This window comes from Pelodiscus sinensis, chromosome 1 (assembly GCF_049634645.1).
Source record: "Pelodiscus sinensis isolate JC-2024 chromosome 1, ASM4963464v1, whole genome shotgun sequence".
Classification (NCBI taxonomy): domain Eukaryota; kingdom Metazoa; phylum Chordata; order Testudines; family Trionychidae; genus Pelodiscus; species Pelodiscus sinensis.
The window spans coordinates 312,194,490-312,221,777 of NC_134711.1; the positions used below are offsets into that span (position 1 = coordinate 312,194,490).

A 27,288-nucleotide genomic window follows, 5' to 3' on the forward strand; every position below is an offset into this window, starting at 1 on the left:
TCTTTTTCGAAAGAGACTTTTTCAAACGTATCTATTGAAAAAGCCTCTTTTGAAAGAGGCTTGCAGTCTAGACGCATCATAGAGGCTGTTTAGTGCTGGTTTGGTAAATGCTAGTTTTGAAATATTCAGCAGCTTTGAGGAGTGGCCAGCACTTTTCTGATTCCTTTCTTTACAGATACTTTAAATCAGATTAAAAAGATAACCCAGAGAATCTTTTATTTATTGATGGTTGAATTCTGCCATTGTTAAACTGACAGTTGGTAGCCGTGTAATACATAGAGATGGTGTCAAAGCATATATAGCAAGGGTTTTGATTGTTAGCTTTAGCCCTTCTGTCATATATTGGAAAGAAAGCCAATTTAAAACCAGAAAATATTAGTTTCAATAACTATAGCATGCGTAATCATACATTTGTGTTTGTTTTTCAAACAACTTTTCAGGAGCATAGTAAACTCTTGACCTCACTTCCGTAGCAAATGAGACGTTTAGAAGATAACACAGCTGCAGAAAAGATGTTTGAATAATGAAAAACAGATGAGAGTAGGAAACCTAGGAAGAGAAATGGCAGATTAAAAATAGCAAATAAGAAACAAAATGTAAACCACAAGTAATTATGCCATCTGGAAGTTCTCGTAACATGAGCCTCTGCTCTTCTATTTTAATTCACTATTGATGCTATTTGTCATTGGAGGGGAGCCCAGGATTTCAACTCATGGATCAGGTCCCCCTTATCCTAGATGCTGTACAAACACAGGACAGATCCCTCCATAGCTTAAAATTTAAGTATAAGATGATAAAATAAGAGATTTATTTTGCTAGTGAACTAGAATTCAAGAGCATACCTCCTTCTAGATTATACATTGAGTTAAAAATCTGAAAACTGGCAATATAAAATTCTGTAGATCTCAGCTAAATACGGGTGCGTCTACACATCAGCGTTATTTTGGATGTGCTTCACACTGTACTTTATTTGTTTTACTTGTGAATGGTATATGTGGTATGGATCCACTCTTTAACTAGATAATAGTACCCTTTTTTATTCTGTAGGCTTCCATATTAATGCGTATTCAATATTTTGTTCTTTCCAGAATTCTTTCTGGATGATCTGATAAACTAATGTGAACCTTTTAAGTGGTCTTCCATTCAGAATTAATAGAAGACCATAGAGATTTAAATATAATGTAGGGCTCTTCTAATCCCTCCCCCTGGGTAAGTCTGCGCTGCAGAGATTTTCCGGAAAAACTACACTTACGTCAACACTGCTATTGTATTCTTTCAACAGAAAGTTAAAAGAACGGAGGAGTTTTTCCTACAGCGGTAAACCTCTTTCTGTGAGGAAGAAGCCTTTTTCTGAAAAAGCTTTTTTGGAAAAAGGCGTGTGTGGAAGAGAGTGTTTTTTCAAAAGAAGAAGCCTCCAGGAAAAAGCACAGGTGCCTGGTGGCCACTCTGTCCACAGTAATCACAATTGAAATGCAAGATCGCATCCAATCAATCTGGACGCTGTCTTTTGAAAAAGCAGATCTCTTTTTCGTTGTGTAGGCACTCTTGCTGTGTAGGCACTCTTTCAAAAAAAAGTTTTTCCGGAAGATCTCTTCTGGAAAAGCTTCTTTCGAAAGAAGCTTGCAATCTAGACGTAGCCCCTGTTTCTTTAGGACTATTTGCTTCTCTTAGTGTACATTACCTTGATGATGTACTAGAGATGTATTTGCATTATAAAAAATAATTCTTAGATGGTTTAGGATCTTTTTGGCATAGGACTGTCTCCTCAATATATTTCTGCAAAAATGAAGGGCAGTATAGAATTACATTCAGTATTGCATTCCTTTTCTAAGATGTTTTGTAGTTTACAGTTTTCTTGTGGTCAGAGTTCATAACGTACTGTAGAAAATTATTGAGAATCCCGTCCATGGTGAGAAGAAAGTGCAGTACCACACTGTGCATCAAGACAATATTTTCAGCCTTGATTAAGATGCAGCTCCCACCTACTTCATTTAAAGTTTTGATTCCATAATATCTGCCTTTTTTGTTTTTGTAAATACAGCAATATGTTAAAAAGAGAGACCTTCTGTCATTTTTATCTACCAAGCCAGATTCAAAGGGTATTCTTGCTGTACCTCAGATAGCAACAGATATAGTGGTCAACATATATATGTCAGCACTATTACCTCAGTTATTTCCTTTTAAACTCATTTTTCTTGCACTTGTAGGTTCAGTAGTATTAGGCATTCAGTGGAGATTGGCAACCCTTAGTTATTTTATTTTGGAGGGTGTTGTACAAATAGATAATTTTTGTGATTATTTGCACCTTTTAGGATTAGCTTTGACAAGTTAAAAACAAGATTTGAATAGTTTTAATTTTTTTTTAAGTTTTTCTTGTTACAGACTAACTCGGCTAACCCTTCTGAATTCTTAATATAAATAGCCATATTTTTAAAAGTGATCACTAACATCAATTACAATTATTGATGCTCAGCATTTTTGAAAATTAGGTTGCCTGAAGTTACTGGAAAATACAAATTACTTAAAATTAGTGACAGCTTTTGAAAATATTGGCCCAAACATGCAGTAGAGACCCCTAAAATGTGTAGTTATAAGGTCAACATCCATAGCTGTACACTTTTTCATCTGTATACATGGTTAATTGGTTGTACCACTGATAAACAATTCTAATCCTCCTACTGCCATTTATGTTCAGTACCTGTATTGGTGTATTTGTACCAATGTAAAATAAACTAATATAGTTGATCTTTGGTGATGAATTACAAGAAAAATCATTTATTGTAGCATGGAGCTTAGAAGTCAGCTAAGGGGCTGCCAGCTATTCTTATTTAACCAGCCTGGGCCAGCTCTGCTTCCCCAGAATTAATTCTTGGCCACATTTGTAAAGTGTGTAGCACGAGGGCACCGTTGTTACATTTCAATATAACAATTAATTCAATACCCAATTCTTGTCCAAAATGGGATTAGAAACCTCTCACCAGCTTCCCTTCTTCCTCCTCTGAATTAATGCCCATTTTCAATTCTCTGTTCCTTTCCTGTAATCTCCTGACATAATATAGAGAAGATAGAAGAGCTATGTTAAAGCAAGTGCTGTGCAACAATTGAGAAGCTGAGAAGCCAGCCTTAACCCTAGTCATCTACGGTAAATTCACACAGGACCGGCCCGAGCCATTTGGGCACCTCTGGAGCATGGCGCCGCCCCTGGGAATGCAATGCATTTGGCAACCCCTGCCCCTGGGTACCCAGCGCATGTGCGACCCCACCCCGGGCATGCAGCGCATGCGTGGCCCTGCCCCCGGGTGCACGTGTGGCCCCGCCCTGGGTACACGGCGCGTACATGGCCATGCCCCCGGGCACCCGGCGCATGTATGGTGCCGTCCCAGGCGCATGGAACATGTGCGGTGCTGCCCCCGCTCGGTCAGCCCGTAGCTTGGGCCAGCTCTGTATCCACACTAGGAAATCCACTATGGGGAAACTTCAAAATTAGTCCGAGGCAGGCTCCATTAATGTGGACAGGCTACCTTGACTTAGAGCCCCAGGAAGCACTGTGGAGTAATTAGTTTAAATTACTCTGGGGAATAGTTATTTCAAAATAGCAGCACCAGAGAATCCACACTAACGCTATTTCAAAATAACTATTTCAAAATTAGCATTATTCCCCAAGGGAAGCAGGAGTACAGATTTTGAAATAAGTGGCCCATTTATTTAAGAGATATTTAAGAGCAGGTTGGATAGACATCTACCAGGGATGATCTAGACAGTGCTTGGTCCTGCTCTGAGGACAGGACTGAACTTAATGATCTCTTGAGGTCCCTCCCAGTTCTCGTAGTCTATGATTCTATGAAACACTGATCTTTGGAAATATTTTTTAAAAAATTCTTAATAATTTTCCCAACATTTATTCACTTCCTGGAATAGTATTTGAATGTCACATCTACTCTCATAATAAATTATAACCATTGTTTTCATAAGACATTCATGAACCACAAGGTCTCTACTGAAATTATAGCAGTCTTTACATCCTTGTCATTGTAAGTATTTCTGAAATTGCGCAGTAGCATTTTTCAAGTGCAATGCTATATTTTAATAGCCAGTTAAGATGGCTGTAAAATACAAGCATGAACATTAAGATCATTACTACACTGCTGCAGGAATACTTTCTGAAGAGGCATACCCAGCAGAATACTATTAATCTTAATGACATGTGCTTGCAGGATGGGGAAAGAAGAATTTGCAGATCAGATGAGAAGCAAGAGAGCTTTGAAAACAAATAGCTTTAATAAAAACAGATGAAACCCTTGAATTGGTTTTTGCTATGTCCCACAGCAATTTGTTCTTCACAAAACCACTAAGTTGCCTGTTTGTTTTTCCTCTGATTCTGAAAATACTGGAGGATTTTTCATCTTGTGTTTGCAACCCACATGATAGAGCAGAACTCCATGTAGTAGCGTGGACACCGTACTTATGACAGAGGTGGTGGACAGTGAGAAGTACCATGTGGGTTTCACTGAATTTTTTTAAAAGTGCAAAAATTATTAGAAAGGGATAGCAGCATGTGATGGCTAAAGTTGCATGATGGGAAGTTGACTCTTTTCTCCCGTTCACCCCAGTGTGACTCATTTCCTTCCTCCCATGTATTGCCAAGATTTCCTAAAACACAGCACGTTGGATGAGGGCAAGTCACACACTGGGATGTCTAATCATTGTGCACCCACTGTGCATCAATAGAGGCACTGCTCATGACTAACCATAGTGCTAATCGAAGGAGCTAAGTGTGCATGTGCACAAGGAAGAGACTGACTGCAATGCTTTTATGCTAACCTAACGCATTTAGCAACAATCATTGTGTGGATATGAGGCTTGTGAATGTGAGATGTGGTAAAAGCCAGTTTCCAGATTTTAGGGTCATACTTAATACCTTTGCTAGATCTGTGATACCTTTGTCTTTTCATGCTTTGATCATGAAAAAATAAACATGAAATAACAAACAAAAGTTTGTCTTCTTCACCACCACCCTTCTCCCCCCAATCTTTCATGTCTAGCATGCCTGGAAAAAAAATTATCTATCATCACCAACCTTTCTTCCTTTTTTTAAATTGCCCTCCCCACTGAAATCCATCTGTTCTTGGAGGTGTTCCAGATGTATTGTAAGTAGAATGCTGGTTTTGTCCCGCTGAATGATAGTTAACAATTTTAGGGCCAGAGAAAGTAAATGAGAATGATTCTCTAGCCTTCTGCCTACGGCAGTCAACTAGAGTGTGGGAGCCTCTAGATCCTGCTCCCAGGACTGTTTTATTATTTATACAAAGCAGAACAGCTTCAACAGGAGAGATGGAGAAACCCCCATATCAGTATATTCCATATCCCAATGGCAAGAGCACAGTTTTACAACATGGAAGACCCACATTCAAATTCTTTTTCAATATCAGTGTCATGGGGTGAGCACTTACCCCCATGATGCCTCCTGCTGGTAGCTCTGGGGAATTAGTTCTTTAGTCCACTGCATACCTCCTTCTGGCTGGTGTCTCACCAGTCCATGTTCCATGCTGTCTCCATTCAAACTCTGGATCCCCATCACTCCCAGACCATGGCATGGCTGTGTCCATTCCAGTGATCTCTCATTCCTATTCTGAGAGGGGGGTTATTGACAGTCCAGTATCTCTGCTGTCACAGTGGCTGACTGTGGACTCCAAGCCTAGCCTCTCACTTTGGGGCAAAGCACAGTGTGACCAGGCCAAGAAGGAAGGGGGGGGGACTCAGGTCCAGGAAAGGGTGGGGAGTACCCAGGGACCTTCTAGTGGCAGCCTTGTCCTGCCCTCCTCTACTCCCCTTCACTACCTTCTGTTCCCTGGGCCACTTCCCCTGTGACCCCTTTGCACCTGCTGGCCCTAGTGGTAAGAAAGACCAGCAGCCTAGCAGGTATCAGGCCTCCCTCTTCTAGCTGCCCTGAGTCTGCTAAGCACTGCTCTATCAAAGGTGCCTCTCAGGGAGCCAGGTCCTGCATCTCCCCTGGTCAGGGTCTAACTCACTACTCTCTGATGGGCAGCTCCTTTATACAAGGCTGCCCTAGCAAGCTACAGCCTGAGTGGCTTGTTGAAAGCCTCTCCCTCATTGTCCAGGGCTCTGTGCAGGCTCCCCTTCACCTGCTTTAACCCCTTCTTGGCAGTGTGGGGCAGTCGCTCCACCACAATCAGGCAAATGGAGGAACTGCATTCAGGCATCCCACATTCCAATTGAATTCTTTCATCACTCTGCTAAAAGCTGACTGTTAGCTGAACATGGCAGTGCTGTGACTACACAGTTCATAAGTTCTTAGACCCCACTCAGTTGAGAGACATTGGTAGTCTGAATGTAAAACGGGGGGCAAACATAAAACAAATGGTATTACAGTACAGGAGTGTGGCCCCTTTAGCTAGTTATTTGCTTACACAATAGCTTTTTCTAGATTATAAATAATGTACTATGAATCCAGCATCTTTCCTAAGTTGCTGATATTGGAAAGACCAACATGATTTCAGTGAAATATTGCAATAACATGAAGTGTACCTCCAAAAGAATTAATTACATTTAATAAAAAATATCATTTTGGAGCTCTCTCTAATCATTTTAAAAATGCATACACATAGTATATCCTTCAAGAAGGAACACCAATATTGGCAATCAATCAGAAAATGTCAAAACCAGAGATTCAGAACATTACAGAATCTTAAGTGTTGATTAGGCAGTGATTGGTATTTCATTTTTTAAAATGCAAAAGGGGTGCTGATTGAATTACTCTTTAGCAGACTACTTTAAAAATGTAGATTGTGAACATTTTTTTTTTTTTGGCTTGACTTCTGTGGCTTGAAACAAGGAGAAAGTGAAGAGTAAAAAGGTTTGGGGAAGATATGAGAGGAATATATAGTTCAATTAGAAATCAGCTTCTAAAATAATAGGGGGCTGTTTGCATTTAGACTGTGAACATTCCCCCTGCTGTACCCAGGTTCCTCCAATGGCTCTGTCACTTCTGCTGTATCTTCACTATTGTGAAAGCTTTCTTTGTAACTGCAGCAAGTTTTAATGACAATAAAATTACAGTTCCTGCTTGGCATTTTTTATAGATGAGCTTGAGCTATGACGTGGGGAGTTTGCATCTGGTTTTTGTTTGTTTGTCTGTTTTTTTTTAATTTGGCTCATTTCTCATTGTTTTAGATCCAGTTTGTCCAACAACTTTGTACAGTTGCTTATCCTTTTTAAAAAACTTTTGTGTTAATTATTCCACGAGCTCAGAGGTTTTCTTTATTCAACAGATGCGCTTTAGACAGACTACCACTTCTGTTTTAAGGGAACTCCTTTATTAGCCTCTATTATTTGCACAACGGCAATGATTCAGAGTACTCTCCCACTGGCCAGCTTGTAAACATTGACACTTTGGGGAAGGTCTCCTTTCCATTTACTTGCCTTTCACTGCAGAGAGGCTCCCTTAAGATCTTTCCATGCCAGAAATTCTCTTCTGCTAGTGCCAAAGAAACTCTTTTCTCTACTTGAAGGATTTTGTTATTTTTCAGAATGCGTGCAATATTATATAAATTCATTCTTAGGACTTGTTACACAGTACATTTTAACATGAATTGAAAACTGTGTTAAAGGGATGCAGAAGACTTTATCTTCTACTTTTTATCCTATCGCTCCTCAGATGAATAGCAACTTTGGAACCAGTTCAGACACAGAGTATAGCCCGGGAAGGAGCTCTAGTAAAATTTGGGTGGAAAGGCTCTCCAATCTGACCAGAAATTCTAAATTCATCCTCTCTGTCCCAGGTTACAGTGGGGTGGAACCATAAGATTCTCCCTCATAAGGGTCCATAGGCAATCGACAGTATCTACACTTTGCCAGGAAATGAAATGGAAAACAATTCTATTGCCAAAGGGAACACGATGATAACAACCACAATGAGTATGGCCATGAGAACACAGATTACCTGGATCCCTTTCCCAAATGGCATTAGCAAAATCAAACTACAACTTATCCAGGTATACAGAAATGAATCATTTAACGATATCTCAGACCCACAGGATCTTACTGCCCCCTTAAGGCTGGGTGTGGAAGGACCAGCCTCCCTTTGCCTGAAAAGCCTTGGAGCAGGTGGCATGTGAGATATCTAAAAGCAAACTTAAACAAAATAAAGAAGCAAGATATAAATGCAAAGATAGAATAGAAATAAAGATTTAGTTTCTGACCTGAAAAGATATAACACCCCAAAGTGGGCCCTGTCAGCAACGGTTGATGCAGCAGCCCCGATCTCCCAATTTCCTGGGCCTAAATAGTCTTTTTGGCGCCAAAGTGTTCCAGATGTTCAACCCCTTGCCCATAGTTGGCGTGGTACTCTTAGTTTTCTGTAGGTGCTATTTCTAATTGGAGAAAATACTGGGGGAACTCATGAATATATATCAGATGTGACTGATACTTTCTTGGGTTCCATCCCAGAGTGGCTAAGAAAAGGCTGGAACTTGTGGTTTTGACTCAGAAATCTGTTGCCTGATTTATAGGAAATACGGAATGGCAGTTACCCACAAAATTAGCAGATTTTGTTGCTGATTCTGAGCAGAATTAAAAGATAACCTGTCACATCAACTGCAAAACTCTTGTCTTATACATCTTTTTGAAAATAACAAGAGAAACATAAATATTAACCATTACCAACTACCATATTCCTGCTATAACCAATCATACAGAAAATTAATTCTGCAAGTACCTGGAGTTGCCAGTCTATTTAAATCTATAAAAAAAAACCAGAATAAGATAGGGCAGATGCAATTTACCAGGCCACAAAGGTGGTGATAAATATTGGCTATAATGGCAAAGAATTCTTAGGAATCCATGAAGGAATGCACATCCTTTGCCTAACCAAAAGAGTCAATTTCCTTACAATATTTTCGAAGGTTTTTCTTTGGCAAACGGTAGCTACAAGTATGAGGTCAATTTGTTCTTACTGCAAATTATTTCCTTTTGTTTTGCCATCCACAACAATGTACTATGAGTTTAACAGAACAAATGGATAACCAGTTGCCAACGTCATGTAGTTCACTCACTGTGAAGTGCCTCCTCCTGATTGCTCTGGGGATTAGCTCTATTCAGGTACGATGCCAGTTTCCTTGTCCAGTGGGGCCTCTTTGCCCTCAGATTTGGGGTATTCCTTCTTCATGACTCAGCCCCCCCAGCTAGGTCACTGCACAGGGTATCAAAATCCCACTGGATCAACAGCCTATTTACTCTTCCAGTCAGTCCTCCAGTCCAAGGCTTGGTCCAATGTTGCTTTCCCTGCACCTGGTGGTGTAACCCAGGCCCACCTGCTTTTCCAGGTTCCACTCTAGGGACCTTCTATCTGGCAACGGTGGTCTGCTTTCCCTCAGTCTCTGTTGCTCTTTCTTTGGACTACTTCCTACAACTTCTGGTACCCCCCTCTTTGGGCGTGCCAGCTCAAATTCCCTCCTCCCAGAGAGTAAATTCAATTCCATAGTCTCAAACACATCTCCCTAATCCCAAAGAGTGACTGCAGCCTGCTTCTTTTCTAGCCCCTTTCTCAGCCAATTTCCTGGCTTTATACAGGATCCTGCTTTTCCTTCTCATCTGGATTCCATTTTGCATTAGTTCTTCTGTCCCTGATCGCCTTGCAGGTGCAGCCTTTCAGGTTAATTACATTCTCTTCACCAGCTTGTGTGAGGTGGACACTTCATTGCTCCCACCCCAAAAATGAAAGGGGATATGAACAGAGTGAGAAAGGATGAAGGTTTAGATGTAGCTAACTTTAGAGAGTGAAAACAGTAACCTCTAGCAGAGTGTGAGTTGTAGGAAGTGTCTTAGCAATGTACTGACTGTATTCCTTTCTGTGTAGGTGCTTCTTGACTAAATTAAGCCCAACCAAAGCCAACTTAGTCACCAGTAGTAATTATTAAACAAATCCACATTTTAGAGGAGTGGTTCTCAACCTGAGGGTATATAAAGGTCTTCCCTGGGGTACATAAACTCATCTAGGTATTTGCCTAGTATTATAACAGGCTCCAAAAAAACAACCCCAATTAGTACAAACTGAAATTTCAGAGAGACTGAATGAGAATATAAGCACTTTTTTCCAGTAACAGTGTGCTGTGATGCTTTTGTATTTTTATGTCTGATTTTGTAAGCAAGTAGTTTTTAAATGAAGTGGAATTTGGGGATAGTCAAGATAATCTGACTTCTGAAAGGAGTACAGTAGTCTGGAAAAATTGAGAACCACTGGTCTAGAGAAACTCTTTGTCAACTGCTTTTGGTGCAGTTTCTGTAGGAGTCTCTGCTTCCTTCTAACTAGTCCCTTTCAATTCACTTACAGATAGACCAGTCCATAAACTATATCCATAAACCATAACCATAAATCTATATTGAATCCGTTATCTTTTAATTTCCGGGGACAGCTGTCTATTTTATTTCATTGTCAGTTTCTTAGAGTCAGTCTGACATAGGGATGTTGTAACTCAGGCCTTTCTACCTCTCTTTTCCTGTTCCCTCCTTTGAAGGTGCATGCTTCCAAAAATGGCAGTTCTGGTGGCTTTGTCAGTGTAATTACCTGTAAGCAGCGGAGACTCTAGCCTGTGCTCAGTGTGGGGTCTGCAAACACCACTATACAGTCTCACTAAACATATAATCACAGTTACTTTTATCAAATACAGTAATTGATAAGGAAATTATCAATTGATTGCTGAAGAAATTATTGATAATAGCTGTAGGCAATATGGCAGATGGGAAATGTATCCATAGTTTATAGATACTGGGAGTAGAAGTCATGCCTGCTAAAAATCAGTAAGTATCTGAGCTAGCATCGTACAAATTGTTTCTCCTGTGCTTCAAAAGATACTACAGTATCTACAGCAGCAAGTGTCATCTATTCAGTAATGTCATGGAAATAGCCATAATTTGTTTACGCACTGTGACTACCCGAGAATGTTGAAATGAGAGATGTTTTTGTGAGGATTACGTAGATAATGATACAAATTACCCTTGCTCAAAAAGCATGAAAGACATTGAGAACAAGAAAAATAGCCAAGCCATACAACTGTGGAAATAACTGCTGTGACTACAAAGATTAAATGTAAACAATTTCTGTTGCTTGTCCTTGATAGTAATTTTGTATTTTTGGTTGCATTCTGTTTGCTTTATTTCTATCTAGGAGACATGGGAGACACCATTACAATAGAATCCTCTCCACATCTGTAAATATTAATTAATGTCTGCACAAACAAAATATTGCATCAGAAGGAGTTGATGTTCATTCACATTCAGTAGGACCTACGTGTTTTCTGAACATCCCTTTTACCAGAAACAGGATCATCTCTAAAGCCTTGGAAATCCATGGATATCCACTTTATATCTGCTGGTATCCTTACCTGTGGTTGTGGATGCAGCTATCTGTGGCTTATTTTTGCAGTTACAAATGCATATGCAAATTTTGTATCTAAAGCCCTACAGATTTGCAGATATTTGCTTTATATCCATGGGTATCCATATCTGCACACGTGGATATAGCTATCCACTGCTCATTTTTGCAGATATGGATGCAGATACAAATTTTGTATCCGTGCAGGGTTCTAATCCTATCCCTCAAAACCAAGAACTTTGGGCAGAGAGCTGACTGTCTTTGCAAAGGCTATTTGACTCTCAGGACTTCATAGTTTAACTCTAGGCCTTAGCTACTGCACTTTAGACAGCATGCCTTTTCTAAGACTCATTACTAAAGACCTTTAATCCTGAATTTCAGCTTCATACCCTGCAATTGCTGCTGTTTTGAGGAAGCTGTTGCCCTTTAAATAAGATCATGGGCTTTCAGGCTTGACTTACTGGGTCAAAGCCCTTGATAAAATCAATTCCTAATACTTTCAAGGTTGAGGTATCCTAAAGATTTTATATAATTAAGTTGCCCCGGATTCACCCTCTGCCTAACATAGTCCAACAATACTATGAGGTGTAGTTACAACAGTTTCCAAATTCTGAGGTACTGTTCTTGTTCATTGAGCTCTAGTATGGTTCCCCAGACAGTTATTGAGAGAGACTTTTTATCAGATTTCTATGTTAGGACTGCATTATAAACCAGTTGTTTTCAAACTTTTGGGCTCAGGACCCATTTGTAAATATTTATGGTCTGTTGCAACCTAGTAACTAGGCTGAGGGTGGAGGCCCTGGGGTGGTTTTGTCATGTCCTGCCCCCTCAGGAGGCTGGGTCTTGCCCAGCACTCACCCCACAGTGGTGGCTCCAGCAGCTCCTATGCCATGGGGCTGGCTAGGCTTGATTCTCTGCTCTGTGCATCTGGGGTTACAGCAGCACTTGGATTTAGCCCACCCCCTCCCCCCCGACTGGATCAAATTTGTGAGCTGGCTCTGGGGGTTGCAGTAACATTCACGCAAATTTTGGCCTACCTAGATTCCCATCATGATGGAGGCTGGACCTGGAGCACAGAGATGAGGCCTGTGGGACTCTGATGCTTTCTGGAAACCCAGTTTTGGATCCTGATCCAGGGGTTGAGAAACCCCTGCTGTGAACTATCTTTGAGATTAATAGCAGGGTCTTAAACTGCTTTCTGAAAAGTCTTGGCAACAGTGGACAGGGAAACCACATTGATCAAAGAAAGCCTGCTATATAACAGTACCTGATACAGCCATGTTTAAATATTATTGTAGTTAGCACTGACTTCTTGTCAGCATTGATAAGGCATTGATGCTCAAATAAGCTTCTGTGCTTCAAGACACATGTCTTGAGAGAGCTGGTATTCCTGTCTGCAAATCTTAAATATGGGTGTCTCCGAAGTTGTCTTTCTTTAAATAGATTGGGTAACAACAATATTTCTCCCTAACTAAACATTCATGAGGCTATGTCTATACTGTGCTGTTTTGTGCAAGAAATATGTAAATGAGGCAAAGCGTGGAATATCGCCGCACCTTATTTACATAATAGAGTTGGATGCCTTTTGCGCAAGAGGCTTTTGCGCTAAAAGGAGCTGTCTACACAGCTCCTTTTTGTGCAAAACCCCCTTTTGCGCAAGGGCCGTTCTTCCTGAAAAAAATGCGGAAGAACGGCTCTTGTGCAAGAGGGGGTTTTTGCATAAAAAGGAGTGCTGTAGATGGCTCCTTTTTGCGCAAAAGCCTCTTGTGCAAAAAGCGGATGCTCATTAATTATGCAAGTGAGGCAGGGCGATATTCCATACTTCACCTCATTTGCATATTTCTTGCGCAAAACAGTGCAGTATAGACATAGCCCCAGAGCATTGCAGGAGAGCCTGCATGTCACCAGTATAACGGGAGGCAGACGAACCTACCAACAATGTGTTATTCCTGAACCATTGTTTTCAGACATTCTAAAGTTAATGCTGTTGCTCAGTCAACATAATCATGTTTTTATTTCCCTTCATTGTGCAGAACATCAACAAACATGGGCTATGTAACTTTTAACAGTGTCAATTTTAGAGTCTTCCAACACAAAAGCAGACTTGTTTAATCCATGTCTCGCTATCTTATCGGCAAAGTAACAAAATGAATGTCAAGTTATTCCTGAACTGGGTGTAAGTAGATAAGACCATTTTCAAGATAAAGTCTGATTTCATTTTCTATGTTCAAGTTTAAACATAATCAATTGTCAGGCAGTTTTTCAAGAAAATATTTCCATTTTAGATGGATTCTGCTTTGCAACTGGGATCAATGTTAAAATGTTTTAATCAGATATGAGGAACAAAGCTAACTGATGTCTTTCTCCCTGCCAGAATCATTTGTGATAGCTAAGCAGATCTCAGTGTGACAGATTGCTCTTCCTGCCTCCATTTGATTGGTAACATGTCATTAAATATTTTAACAGAACAGCCATCTCAACTTAAGAAGCAGTGACCTCACAGTACAAAAGTTAGAAATATAAATCATCTTCCTAATCTCTGTTAATGTGATACACAGCAAATCCTTTTTTAAAAAAAATCACAATTAGACACGATCTTCCTGTGAGTCAGGTTTGTGAGCTCTCTGGATGGATTTCAGTCTGTACAAACAGTTTTGCCAGATTATGTGAGAGTGTTTACCATGTCTTGTGAGTGGTGTCATATAAAAAATTGTAATCATATTAGATTTGTGCTTGCTCCTGCAACCACTAATATGAACGTTTGCAAGATGAAATGCTGTTTATTTAATTTCCTAGAAGTTGCAAATAATGTGTCTATTCTTTAAGCCATTGGAATAATATTTAATAACGTAAGGTAAACTATAGCAGTTAAATACGAAGTAACAGACAGTTTTTGGTGGATTTACTTAATAATTGTATGACTAGTTATTTACACCAGATCACCAAAGCCCCAATCCTGAAGAGGTTCAGAGGGCACTTGTACTTGACTTCACTGGGCTCCATGTGGATGGAAAGTGGTCTGGTGTTATGGATGGAGCCCATTGCTGGATTTTGGTTTAAATCGTTTAATTACTTAGTAAACCTAATATGAAACTATTAGATTATTTAGGGCCCAGTGATACTGGGGAGTGGTGTGGAGGAGCTACTGAAGGGAATACAAATCATCACCTTTTAGATTGTATCCAAATTCTTTGGGGGCAGAAGGCAGGCCGACAGGACTTCCTCTTTCACTGCACACCTGCAGGTTCCACTACCAATCCCCAAAGAACCGCAGGAGATCATAAGGAAACATTGCCAGATAACACCAGCCCACCTGAAACTTTGTTCTATCTATGGGATGGGTAGCATTCCACTAGGCAGGTTAGCATGATTCACTGAATGTGGCATTTCTCCTGTCTGTATCTCCCAAAGGCTGTTTTTATAAGTCTGGAATCACTTCTGCTTGAATAAATGCAGGGACAAAATCTGGCCTAAATATATTCACTTTGCTATACATATTACTATTTCTGTTGCTTTAAATTCTTAAGAAAATGTATTGATTTTAAGTAATTATTATTAGACACAAGTAGACACTCTTTCTTTATGTATCAGTTATTAAAAAGGACTCTATGAATTCCAACAAACAGTTAATATATTGTTCTAAGCAGTCACTGACCAGTAACAAGTAAATGTATTACATGGTTTTATTCTTTAAAATCAGTGAATAATTTTCTTTTTGAGTTGATACTTGGCCACAGCCCAATAGTAAGGGAAGGGCAAATGTAAGAATTTTTAGCCTTTAGTTTTGTGCTCTAACTCTTTTTTGAGCCAATATTGTAATTAAAATAAGAGTGCGATAAAGGAAAATGTTCTAAAGTACTTAATTGTTGGGTTAACTAACGAGGGTAACTTGGTCTCCTGCAGTCTTTAAATTCATAACCCCAATTTTGGGAGATCTGAATCTCAGGAGTAGGGATGATGAAATTATGCCTCTGTTACTTGAGTCTCAGAAACTTGAGGTCTAAGGCCCATTCATATTCTTGTGTGTCTGTTAAAATGAGCGTGCAGGGAGCCAGTTTGCATGTACAATTGCAATATAAACATATGCAGGGAAAACACACACATTTAAGAGAAAAAATTGACAGGAAACTTTAGGCTAAAGCTTTCAAAAAATCAGGTCCTAATGGGCTATTCGTTTATTCTTACAAGGTTGATCTAGCAGGTATTTCCTTCTCCCCCCTACCGTGAGTAAGTAAGCTTTTTCATGTGAAATGCGTAGGATCAGTATGGTATGCTACATTGACTCAAATGTTTGCCATGACTCACAGAGTAACAGTACAAGTCAGGCTTGAAATGATTTTCTCTCTTTTATAGTATGTGTGCTAGTGGAAATATGACAGTATGTTTTGATGTATGGTTTTTAGGGACATGCAAGTCATTATTAATTATCTTCCTTTTCAAAATCAGCTAATTGTGAATAATTAGGAGCATTGATTTCCTCTTTATAGCCACAAGAGTTTTCAAATATTCTTTAAAATGACAGAGTAGTTCAGAAGAAAATATAATTTTGTATTCTGTTTTCAGATGTATTTGGACAAATGTAAGTTATAGAAACTAAACAACATTTAATGAGAAATGTCATACATGTCTTAAAATTCTCTGCATCCTGACACTTGAACAGTATCTAAATGTATCCTTCTCTGATCTTTTTCAGTAAGCATATGCATGTAAAAATCCAATATAGGAAATATTCTTTAAAAGTCTTAACAGCAAAATTGAAGGCAAAACAGCAGATAAGAAATATTATTATGGGTGTTGAATATTTACTTTTTAGGCAGAGTAATTTGATAATGTATTTTCCGGCCTTTATCAGGATCACAAAGAGATTAGCCTTTATTGTGATAATGCACATACCATACATTATCTGCTGTATCTGTAATCTTACTGTTTACTACATTCTCGCTGCTATATTTGAAGATGTGTCAGTATTTGTGTCATAGTACCTCCTCCCAAATCCCAGTGGCATCAAATACAAATATTTATTCTAGTCCAAATGGCAAATAAATCTCGGCTGCAGGCAAATTCCTTTCTGGCTGTCACAACCTATGTGCACTCCAGTGCGGCATTTGATTTTTACATCAAGAGTCAGGGAGAGAAGCAATGAGGAGGAGGGATGGGATTGTTTGTACACAGATGCAGAGAGCAGAGGAGAGAAACTGAGCTAGACATACCCAGAAATATCCAGAAAGCTTGTCCCTTATGAGAGGGCTCACCCAGGATTTGAACTGTCATGGGCCTTGGATACTTAAGATAAGCTTCGTGTGTCCAGAAGTCTGTAACACACAACTTAGTATATGTAATTTGTCTTCCTCTGATCCACATAGGACATGCTACAGCTGTCAAAGAAAGAAACACCACTTAGCAAGCAGCACAGATATAAGATGCTACCTCAGGCAGAGGCCATTGCAAGAATCTGATCTTGAGATGATGAAGCCATAGATAAAAATTCAAGGTCTGCCTCTGAAATGGAGAAGGTCTGACTTCACTTTAGCTTCTACTAGATGTACTAATAGCAGCTAGGAATCAACCAGGCTGACAGATTATGAACCCTCTCAATCATTATCCTGTCTTCTCTTCCTGGTTGCTTACTCAACCAGAGACATAACCATAGGCTTAGCTGGCTCAGCCAGGTTGCCTCTTCCAGACAAAAAGTAACGCAATTGACAGCTCCACTTGCGTCAAAATTTATTTTTGAAATGTATCATCAGCCTACTGAATACATTTCAACCCTGTCTCCTAAGCAGCCCCAACAACAGCCTCGTGTATCTAAAGAGGAATGATAGGATGGAGCCCTGCAGAACCCTACATCTTTAATTAATAATTATATTGTGGAAGCTTTGGATCTAAAATGAGGTGGAAAATATATATAGGAGCTATAGCTAAAGTCTGGCTCTCTTCTGAAAAATGGCTCTGCAACAAAAGGACTTGTGGTGTTTGTGGGGTTCTGTGATTATAAGAAGAGTTTTTGTTATTTCCATAGTAAACATGTTCAATGTATAACAATATGGAATTAAGGAGCTGTGATCAGAGGCGTTATCCCTGCTCAGGCTAGGCACAGGCCAATCTCCTCAAGGAAGAGAATCTTGGCTGTAGAGTGCTCCCTGTTAATCCTTCAAAAATACTTTGTGCACTGCCTCTGTTGCCCATCTGCAATTGCAAAAGTGGCCATCGCAAAACCCCCCACAGTCTGGCTGACCACACCCTATGGTTCAATCTAGCATAGCTGTTTATATTGGTCAGCATACAGCTTGAAGTTTTAGAAGACTCTGGGTCTAAACTCCGGTAAGTATGTGTTGGCTCAGCAGTAGGATATAGACACACAGTGGCAACCTAGTTCTTCATCTGAATAGATTCTATGGCCAAGAGTGAAAGAAAAGTAGAACAACTGTTTAATAGTTGAAAATGTTAATAAACTAGTATCTTCAACTATTATACAGTCAAACTATCACTTTTCTACATTATGGTAATTTCAAAGGGCGTCCTTTTCAACTATAAGCATTGAACATCTGTCTTAATCTCCTCAAATTGAGAAATAGCTGAAGATCATTACATATGTCATATAAATGTCAGATACTAAGGAAGATAATTTATGCTTTTGAGTTAAGAGAAGAACCTTAGAAAGAAACATAGTGATAGGATCAATTAGATGTTTTTTTCAGTTATACTTTCCCAATTGTCAATTTCACAAAGAGCCCTTTCAAATGGTCAAGGGAAGTCTGGTGTGGGAGTTAGAGATGGCAGTAGAAGTAGATCACTCTTGAGAGTACCGCAAGCTCTGGTGAAATATTTTGTGAACCGTAAAATGTCTTAAACTGAATTTTTTAACATTTGTTTGATTGTTCCTCTAAGTGGATACCAAATTTAGCTACATTATATTTATGTAGCTTTTATTGAAGTAAAATGTCAAATAAGCAAGGATGGAAAGAGCTTGATAATAACAAATGCAAACAATGGGCAGTATAAACATACTTCAGTATGAGGACCAAGACTAAGTGACATTTACCGTGGCGGAGGTTCGTAGTATCTCAGGGATGAGTATGTGGATCATGCTAGATGAAAAATTAAAATATGTACAGGCAGTCCCCGGGTTACGTACAAGATAGGGACTGTAGGTTTGTTCTTAAGTTGAATTTGTATGTAAGTCGGAACTGGTACATATTGTAGGGGAAACTCTAGCCAAACATTTCTCCAGAACTCAGTTTTATTCTCCTACACCTCACTTCCCTCAGTCCTTTATTCTCAAGCTGAGGTGTCTGCTGAGAAAAGCCACTCCGCGTCTCCCTGGTCTGCTGGGGGGGGGGGGGGCGCTAGCTTCGCGTCTCCCTGGTCTGCTGGGGGGGAAGCAGCTAGTGCGGGGTTGCCTCACCCCGTTTGTAAGTAGGGATCCGATGTAAGTCGGATCCATGTAACCCGGGGACTGCCTGTATAGAGCAGAATCATTATCTAAGCTTCACATTGAAAGCCCATAACACATTGAATTGAATTTATTTTAAAATTTGAATTAATGTTGTAATTTAATTAATTTTTCGTAAGCAAATTCCCCAGACTAAAATAGCTAAGGGAATCAAAGAAGCAACCTATATGTCAATAATGCAGTCACAAAAAATATAGTAATTACAAACCTAACAAGCCCCATCCCACCGCTATTCGCATGCCATAAAGCATGGTATTTCTCTTGTCACAACAACATGGAATGAGATGGTCATTGGTGCTTGAATTAATGGATTAAGAGAAATAGTAAATGAGGGTTGTTGTTTTTTTCTTTTTCTGCAGCACACTGTTTACAATTAGCTATGTCTCTGGTTATTTATGTTGCTTCCATAATGGTGGTATCTGTCAAATCTAATCAGTCAAATGGTATCAATCAAATTACCTCATGTTAGTTTACCAGTGTTCTTTTCCTCAGTTAAGTGGGATTTGATGAACTAGGAGCCCATTTTATAAGACTATATCACACTAATGTTGACAACTTAATTGATGTATGACTGATATAACTTTGCCTTTCAGAACAAGCAAGTGAATATAGAATGATGACATTCCATAAGCTTAGAGTGATGTTGCAGAGGAGCATTCTTAGCAATGCTTTTGGCAACTGGGTACAGAAGCATTACCTTCTCTGGTCTGAAGAGGTACATCTACACAGCTGGGCTAAAGTTGGAATAAGCTATGCAACTTCAGCTACATCAATTGCATAGCTAAAGTCGAAATAGCTTAACTTGGCTTTTGGCCAAGTAGAAAGGAAAGAGGAAAAAACTGAGATGAAGTTAATTCCCTTGGCTATGTCTACACAGCAGGAAGTTGAAGGAAGAACATTCTTCCTTCGACTTCCCTTACTCCTCGTAAAATAAGGGTTACCCTGAGTTGGAATAAGAAGTCATCCAGCTCTCCATTATTTCTAAATAATGGCTTACTGTGTCGATGTGCTCTTTGTTATTTTGGAATAATGTCAGTTATTCTGAAATAACGCTGCTGTGTAGACATAGCCAAGGGGATTAACTTCATCTCAGTTTTTTCCTCTTTCCTTTCTACATGTACTTCTGGGGAAGGCTTTGAAGGTAGCTGCTTTTGAGACAGATGATGGAGAATGTCAGTGGCTCTACAACCAAGCTAGGCTCTACAACCAGGTTGAATTGGACCCTGACCTTGGAGGGTTTGTTAGTTTTCAATTGTGTTATCTTATTCACTGTCTGCTCCAGTTTTCAAAATGGATCCATAGCTCCCCTTCCTCCTATGCAGAATAAGCAGCATAACAGCCAATGAAAGTCTCAGTTTGGTAACATTAGACTCTATCTGTTTTCTCCTCTCCTCTCCTCTCCTGTCCTCTCTTCAGTCTTTCACTTCAGAGAGGTGGCACACTGAAACCTCTGCCCTTGATTTCAGAAGATGATGAGCTCAGAGATTAGAGGAAAAGATGGGACAAGAAACGCATTTCTTACCATGACCGTCTTTGTCCTGTACTAACAGGTTTTCTCTGCTATGCATGTAATTAGGAGTCTTAATGGTAAATTAATACGATAGCATTTATATTTCCAGAACTCACTTATCTAGGCTTCATATCAGCAAAATCACACTCTTTTCCTTTGTTACAAGACTCCTGGGAGTCTGCAGACTATGTCTAAAATTTTCCAAAGCGGTCTATACGTCCAAATACATCTTTGTGGTGGTTTCACTAATGAAAAAAGGTTGAAAACAATTGATTTAAGCTGTTAACAAAATAGCTGCAGGATGTAGACGGGTAAAGGTGGTTGTGCTTCTGCTGCTGTTGTCATTTTCAATAACAGATTAGTGGGTAGGGCACTCACCTGAGTGGTGAGAGATGCAGATTCAGATCCCTCCCTTGGAAATGGATTTTTTCAGTTCCCTGAAAATTCTGAATTATTTCTGATTTGGTAAACTCCAAAGTGATTTTTTTTGAGATACCACCAAACTAGAAAATCAGTTGTTTGCTCAGCTTCAGTTTATGCGAACACAGCAGCAAAGTGAAGACAGATGCATGAAATTAAGTGACAGACTGTAAACTTTTATTAAACATTTGTATAGGGAGGAACTTCTCACCCTCTCCAATATGCTTTTATACCAGGCATTTAATTGGTTCCAATGTAGGAGGTTACAGGGCTCCCTACGATATAACCCATAATGTGGGGTAGATGCTCCTCAGTCTATCCGACCACCCCACAGGATTTAGCTTTTGCTGAGCCCTAGATCCTTCTGATCTCTTTACCTCTGTAACCCACACTGGAAACAGACCACAAGTTGCAACAAACACACAACTGCAACCCAGTATCTTAGTACTAAGAACATTTCTGTTCAAGACACTATGGCTTGAAGTATCAGAGGGGTAGCCGTGTTAGTCTGAATCTGCAAAAGCGACGAGGAGTCCTGTGGCACCTTATAGACTAACTGAAGTGTAGGAGCATAAGCTTTCGTGGGCAAAGACCCACTTCGTCAGATGCATGTAGTGGAAATTTCCAGAGGCAGGAATAAATATGCAGGCCAGGATCAGGCTGGAGATGACCAGGTGGAGCCAATCAAGGAGGATGAGGCCCACTTCTAGCGGCTGATCTGGAGGAGTGAATTCCAAGAGAATAGAAGCTGCTTTTGTAGTTAGCGAGCCATTCACAGTCTTTGTTTAATCCAGAGTTGATTGTGTCAAACTTAAAGATGAACTGTAGCTCAGCAGTTTCTCTTTGAAGTCTGGTCCTGAAGTTTTTTTGCTGCAGGATGGCTACTTTTAGATCTGCAATTGTGTGTCCAGGAAGATTGAAGTGTTCCCCTACAGGTTTTTGTATGTTGTCATTCCTAATATCAGATTTGTGTCCATTGATTCTTTTACGTAGGGACTGTCCTGTTTGGCCGATGTATATAGCAGTGGGGCATTGTTGGCACATGATGGCATATATTACGTTGGTGGATGTGCAGGAGAATGTACCAGTGACAGTATGGCTGATCTGGTTAGGTCCTGTGATGGTGTTGCTGGTGTATATATGTGGGCAATCTACACGGGAGGTCCATTTCCTGGACACCACGATACAAATAAGTGACGGTCATATCAATACCACCCTATACCGAAAACCTACCAACCGCTATACTTACCTGCATGCCTCCAGTTTCCATCCCGGACACACCACACGATCCATTGTTTACAGCCAAGCACTGAGGTACAACCGCATATGCTCCAATCCCTCAGACAGAGACCTACACCTACAAGACCTTCAACAAGCATTCTGTAAACTGCGATACCCACACGAGGAAGTGAGGAGACAGATTGACAGAGCCAGACGTGTACCCAGAAGCCTCCTGCTACGGGACAAGCCCAAGAAAGAAACCAACAGAACACCACTGGCCATCACCTATAGTCCCCAGCTAAAACCTCTCCAACGCATCATTAGTGATCTTCAGCCCATCCTGGACAATGATCCCTCGCTCTCACAGGCCTTGGGAGGTAGGCCGGTCCTTGCCCACAGACAACCCGCCAACCTGAAGCATATTCTCACCAGAAACTACACACCGCACCATAATAACTCAAACTCAGGAACCAATCCTTGCAACAAACCTCGGTGCCAACTCTGCCCACATATATACACCAGCAACACCATCACAGGCCCTAACCAGATCAGCCATACTGTCACTGGTATATTCTCCTGCACATCCACCAACGTAATATATGCCATCATGTGCCAACAATGCCCCACTGCTATATACATCGGCCAAACAGGACAGTCCCTACGTAAAAGAATCAATGGACACAAATCTGATATTAGGAATGGCAACATACAAAAACCTGTAGGGGAACACTTCAATCTTCCTGGACACACAATTGCAGATCTAAAAGTAGCCATCCTGCAGCAAAAAAACTTCAGGACCAGACTTCAAAGAGAAACTGCTGAGCTACAGTTCATCTTTAAGTTTGACACAATCAACTCTGGATTAAACAAAGACTGTGAATGGCTCGCTAACTACAAAAGCAGCTTCTATTCTCTTGGAATTCACACCTCCAGATCAGCCGCTAGAAGTGGGCCTCATCCTCCTTGATTGGCTCCACCTGGTCATCTCCAGCCTGATCCTGGCCTGCATATTTATTCCTGCCTCTGGAAATTTCCACTACATGCATCTGACGAAGTGGGTCTTTGCCCACGAAAGCTTATGCTCCTACACTTCAGTTAGTCTATAAGGTGCCACAGGACTCCTCGTCGCTATGGCTTGAAGGTGCTGCAATGAAGGAAAAACAAAATAAAACAAAACAACCTTCCCTGGTCCTCTGCCTGTTGATCATGGGAGAAAATTCCTTGCTGACTCCATAAAAAGATGATTGACTAGATCTGCAGTATCTGTCAGGCTATGTTCCTATTCCTAGCTTGAGTTAGACTGGCGATGAAATAGGCTTCACATGGCCCTGCGTTTGGCTAAACCCTAGCTTTTGGGGAATGCTGGCCTCTCCCCCAGCTGGCCAATGGTGTCAGAGATTCCCAGAGGGAGAAGCTACCTGTTAATCTTGCTAATGTCTCCCTTCTTTGGGGGACTGTTTCTCTGTTAGCCCCAACAAGTTCTCCACCATTGGTGGATGTGGCATTTCTGAGCTTAACTGGGCTCAGCTGCACCTGATTGCATCAAAAGAGTGAGGCATCCATCTGTGACGTGGAAACCCTTCCCCCCCCCCCCCCCCCACCACACATTGTTCACTGGCTAAAGGAGCCACTTCCTCCTAGGTCTGGGCACCCCTGTGATGAGGTACAGCAGCATGAAATACCCTCCCCAAAAGGCAAATGATCTATATATCTGTTCACACCCATTATTTTCGATATTATATAGGGACAAGCTAAAAATGTCTGTAGTTAATAAAGCATCAATAAGCAACCTATAAGAATGGTCCCAATGTAACCAAGATTTATAATGAAACCCATCTATGATCAAAGTCTGTATTCTTGCCAACACAGTGATACACTTGAAACATGCATCCACACTTGCATTCATGCAACATGTCATACGAAATAAATGTAAATGCTGGCTTAATCAAAACTAGAAGATGCATTAAAATTATTAGTCATTTTGTATGACAGCATTTACTTTGCACACAAATTATTTCTGAATCGAAAGTGTTCAAGAATGTCATTTTGTATGACAGCATTTACTTTGCACACAAATTATTTCTGAATCAAAAGTGTTCAAGAATAAGGGGTTTGCTTTCTGATCTCAGTTCTGTAAACAGTTTTTGTGATATTATCAATTAAACTTACATTTTCAGAAAATTGCCAGCAAAGGTCTTATAAGGTTGTCATTAATCTCTTCCTTTAGACATGAATTGATGTAAAATGGTTATCAATTTAGACCATAAAAGGGGGGGAGGGAACGTAAGGGATGCCAAATTTACAGGCTATCACTGCTCATGTTGCACAATCTCAGTGTATCATTTTGTCCAGTCACGTCTGTCCGGCTATCTTTCCCAAGACTTGCAGCCATTGTTTTCCCTGACAGTTGGTTTTATGGATCATTATTGCTAACTCAGTTTTGTTCCAACTCTTATGTCTGGTTCAGAATTTATTTTAAACCCCAAGTTACTATGCAACCCCTCCTAGTCCTCATCCTCAATCAAAAAAAAAGTGATGGCATAAACACTGATTTTGAATTGCTTTGCTTTCATACAAATATTGTCACTACCTTGGCTTTCTTGAATTTAATCATTGTCCCTGACATTGCAGAAAGAAATACAGGACACTAAAAATTTGATTTAACTAGACTGAAACTCTATTAAGTTGATCACCTGGGAATTATCTGTAAATAACATGTCCAGTGCAGACCATCCTTCCTTTCATAACCCATACCACAAGGAGTGGGGCTCTGTCCTTGGTTCCACAACTCTTTGTCAGCACCCCACCTTCTGCACCATTAGCCTCGTTCGAGCACCATTACTGGGTCTCCACTGTCTCCTCCTCACATGGACAGGGCATAAGGGGTTATCTTCTTTTGAGACATTAGGAGTCCCAGTTCTATTCCCCACTTTGTTTAGGACATGCCTTCTCCTATTCTGAGTTCTTCACTTTATCAGGAATCTGGACTTCCTATTGCATGAGTAATTGTGCTAGATATCAGGCTAGAATCAGGAAGCAAGAGTCAAGGTTAGAGTCTGGCTGGAGTTGGAGACTGGAGATTAGAGATAGTGTCAGGCTGAAGTCCGGCTGGGATCAGAAATCAGGAGATAAGGAGAGGTTTGGAGTCACAGCAGCCTTGAAGTCTGTGTTGTAGCCCAGACAACTATTTGGGGCATCCTCCAAGGTTACATATGGTACGTCTAGACTACAGGCTTTTGTCGACAGAAGTTTTATCGACAGATACTGTCCACAAAGCTTCTGTCAACAAAGAGGGTCTTGACTACATCCAGTTCTGTTGACAACGCAAGCTGCTTTGTCGACATGACAGCGTAGATGCAGTAATGCCTTCTTTTGACAGAACTCTGTCGACAAAAGACATTGTTCCTCGTAGAATGAGGTTTACAGCCGTCGACAAAACTGCTGAGTACTGTCGATGTTATGTTGATAGAACTCAGCGGGAGTGTAGACGCAGGTATAGTTTTGTCGACAAAAGTTCACTTTTGTCGACAAAACCCTGTAGTTTAGACACACCCATAGAGTGTTTGGCCAATCAAAGGGCTGCAGGATACTATTACTCTGGGTCTCTTTGGTGGCATTCCTTGCAGCATCTTCTCTCCACAGGCTCCCTCTGACACTTTGAAAACATCACCTGTCTCATGCTCTGCAGACCTGGGATTTTTATGTTACCAGGCATTTGTTTTCATCCAGTGTGTAATAAATAACTCATCAAAGAAGGCAGTAGCCCCAGTGTAGTTGTTTTGGGGCAAACTCCTTTTTGCCATTGAAGTTTTCTTACAGAAGACATCCTTTTGTCTCCTTCATTGTTTCTCTTTGGTGACAAAAAATGATTCAGGACAGTAAATCATGTTCCCCTCCCCAATCATAAAGCCCTTCTTGTTGACTCAACAGCAGCACAGGAATATAAAGTGTTCAGAAATTAGATACAACTTTATTTTAATTCTAAATTCCACAATTCTAAATTAATTTTATGTTTATAATTAAAAACTATCATCATTCATTTAAAATTCATTGGTTTTCAGATATTATTCCTGAGCGTTCTCTTTCTAATTTATCATTTTGCAAGTCCCCATTAATTAGCCTGTTACATTATTTGAGACCACGTTTCTCTAAAGACAGAACAACTTTTAAAAATACTAGGAGAGACATAATTTCTTTTACAACTTATTTAATTCATTATAAAACTTCATCTCTGCATTCATGCAGATGACAAAGGCTTTTGGTATTAGCAGTAACATCAATGAGTTTTATTGCTCAAGCAATAAGTCATGTGAAAATCATAAACTACCAAGTGTCAGGGAGCAAATCTTTTTGTATCGTACTTCTCCAGGTCAAGTTCCAGTCATCACTAAAATGTTTGTTTTTATGACTATTGAATACAAAACATTTTGAAAATAGAATGAGTGATATACAACTAAGATAGCATTTGCATTTATTTTCTTTGTTGCAGCAGTAGTTAAGGTTGGGGTGTCTCTGAATCTCACCTTATGATCAATTGTCAATAACTGCTTGTTCAGCTGGAAGTTCTCATTAGACATATGATTCTAAGAACAGCAAACCGCTGTTATGAATTGTTTGGAGAGCCTATAATAGATGTTTTTGAAAAAAGAAACCATAGATATATTGTCATACAGGTCACAAAATGGGAAATAACATTTTAGTACTAATGAGAGCAGTGATATGTGAATGTAAAAAAATAATAGTAGAGAGAAGATAAGTAAAAGGTAAAGCCTGCGAAGTTTGACATCTGTTTATTTTCCCTTGCTGTTCTACATATTTTGCTGTACTTTGGCATTATCATTTACTAATCATATTACAATGCACTATTGACAATACTCCAGAATTTTGAGATATTTTGTGTGGTTCTTCATCTAGGAATTTCACAGGTTACTCAATGGACGTTACATTGAGTCAAGGTGTATCAGTATAATCAGGGCTGGCTTGAGCCATTCCTGCGCCCCGGGCAGTGGATGAATGACACATGCGTGGCCCCACCCCATGGTGCGCTACGCACCTTACAGCTGCAATCGGGCACATGGTGCTTGATGGCAGCTCTAAGGGGCGCCACGTGGCCCCCGGGTGCATGGCACCCCTTACAGCTGCCATCAGGTGCCCCCTATTGGTTGGCGCCCCGGGCACCTGCCCAGCTAGGTCCCCCCTTAATCCGGCCCTGAGTCTAATTTTTCGTACACCTGTAATGGCTGAGTGCTAATAATTATGCAAACCAGAATTAAGTTCAAAGAGGCATTTTTCCTT

At 40.2% G+C, this 27,288-nt stretch overlaps 1 protein-coding gene across 27 annotated transcripts in view; it reads left to right on the forward strand.

Annotated features, from left to right (window-relative positions):
• The window catches only part of DLG2 (discs large MAGUK scaffold protein 2), a 1,555,116-nt gene that overhangs the window by 1,118,300 nt on the left and 409,528 nt on the right, over window positions 1-27,288 (forward strand). The window lies entirely within an intron of this gene.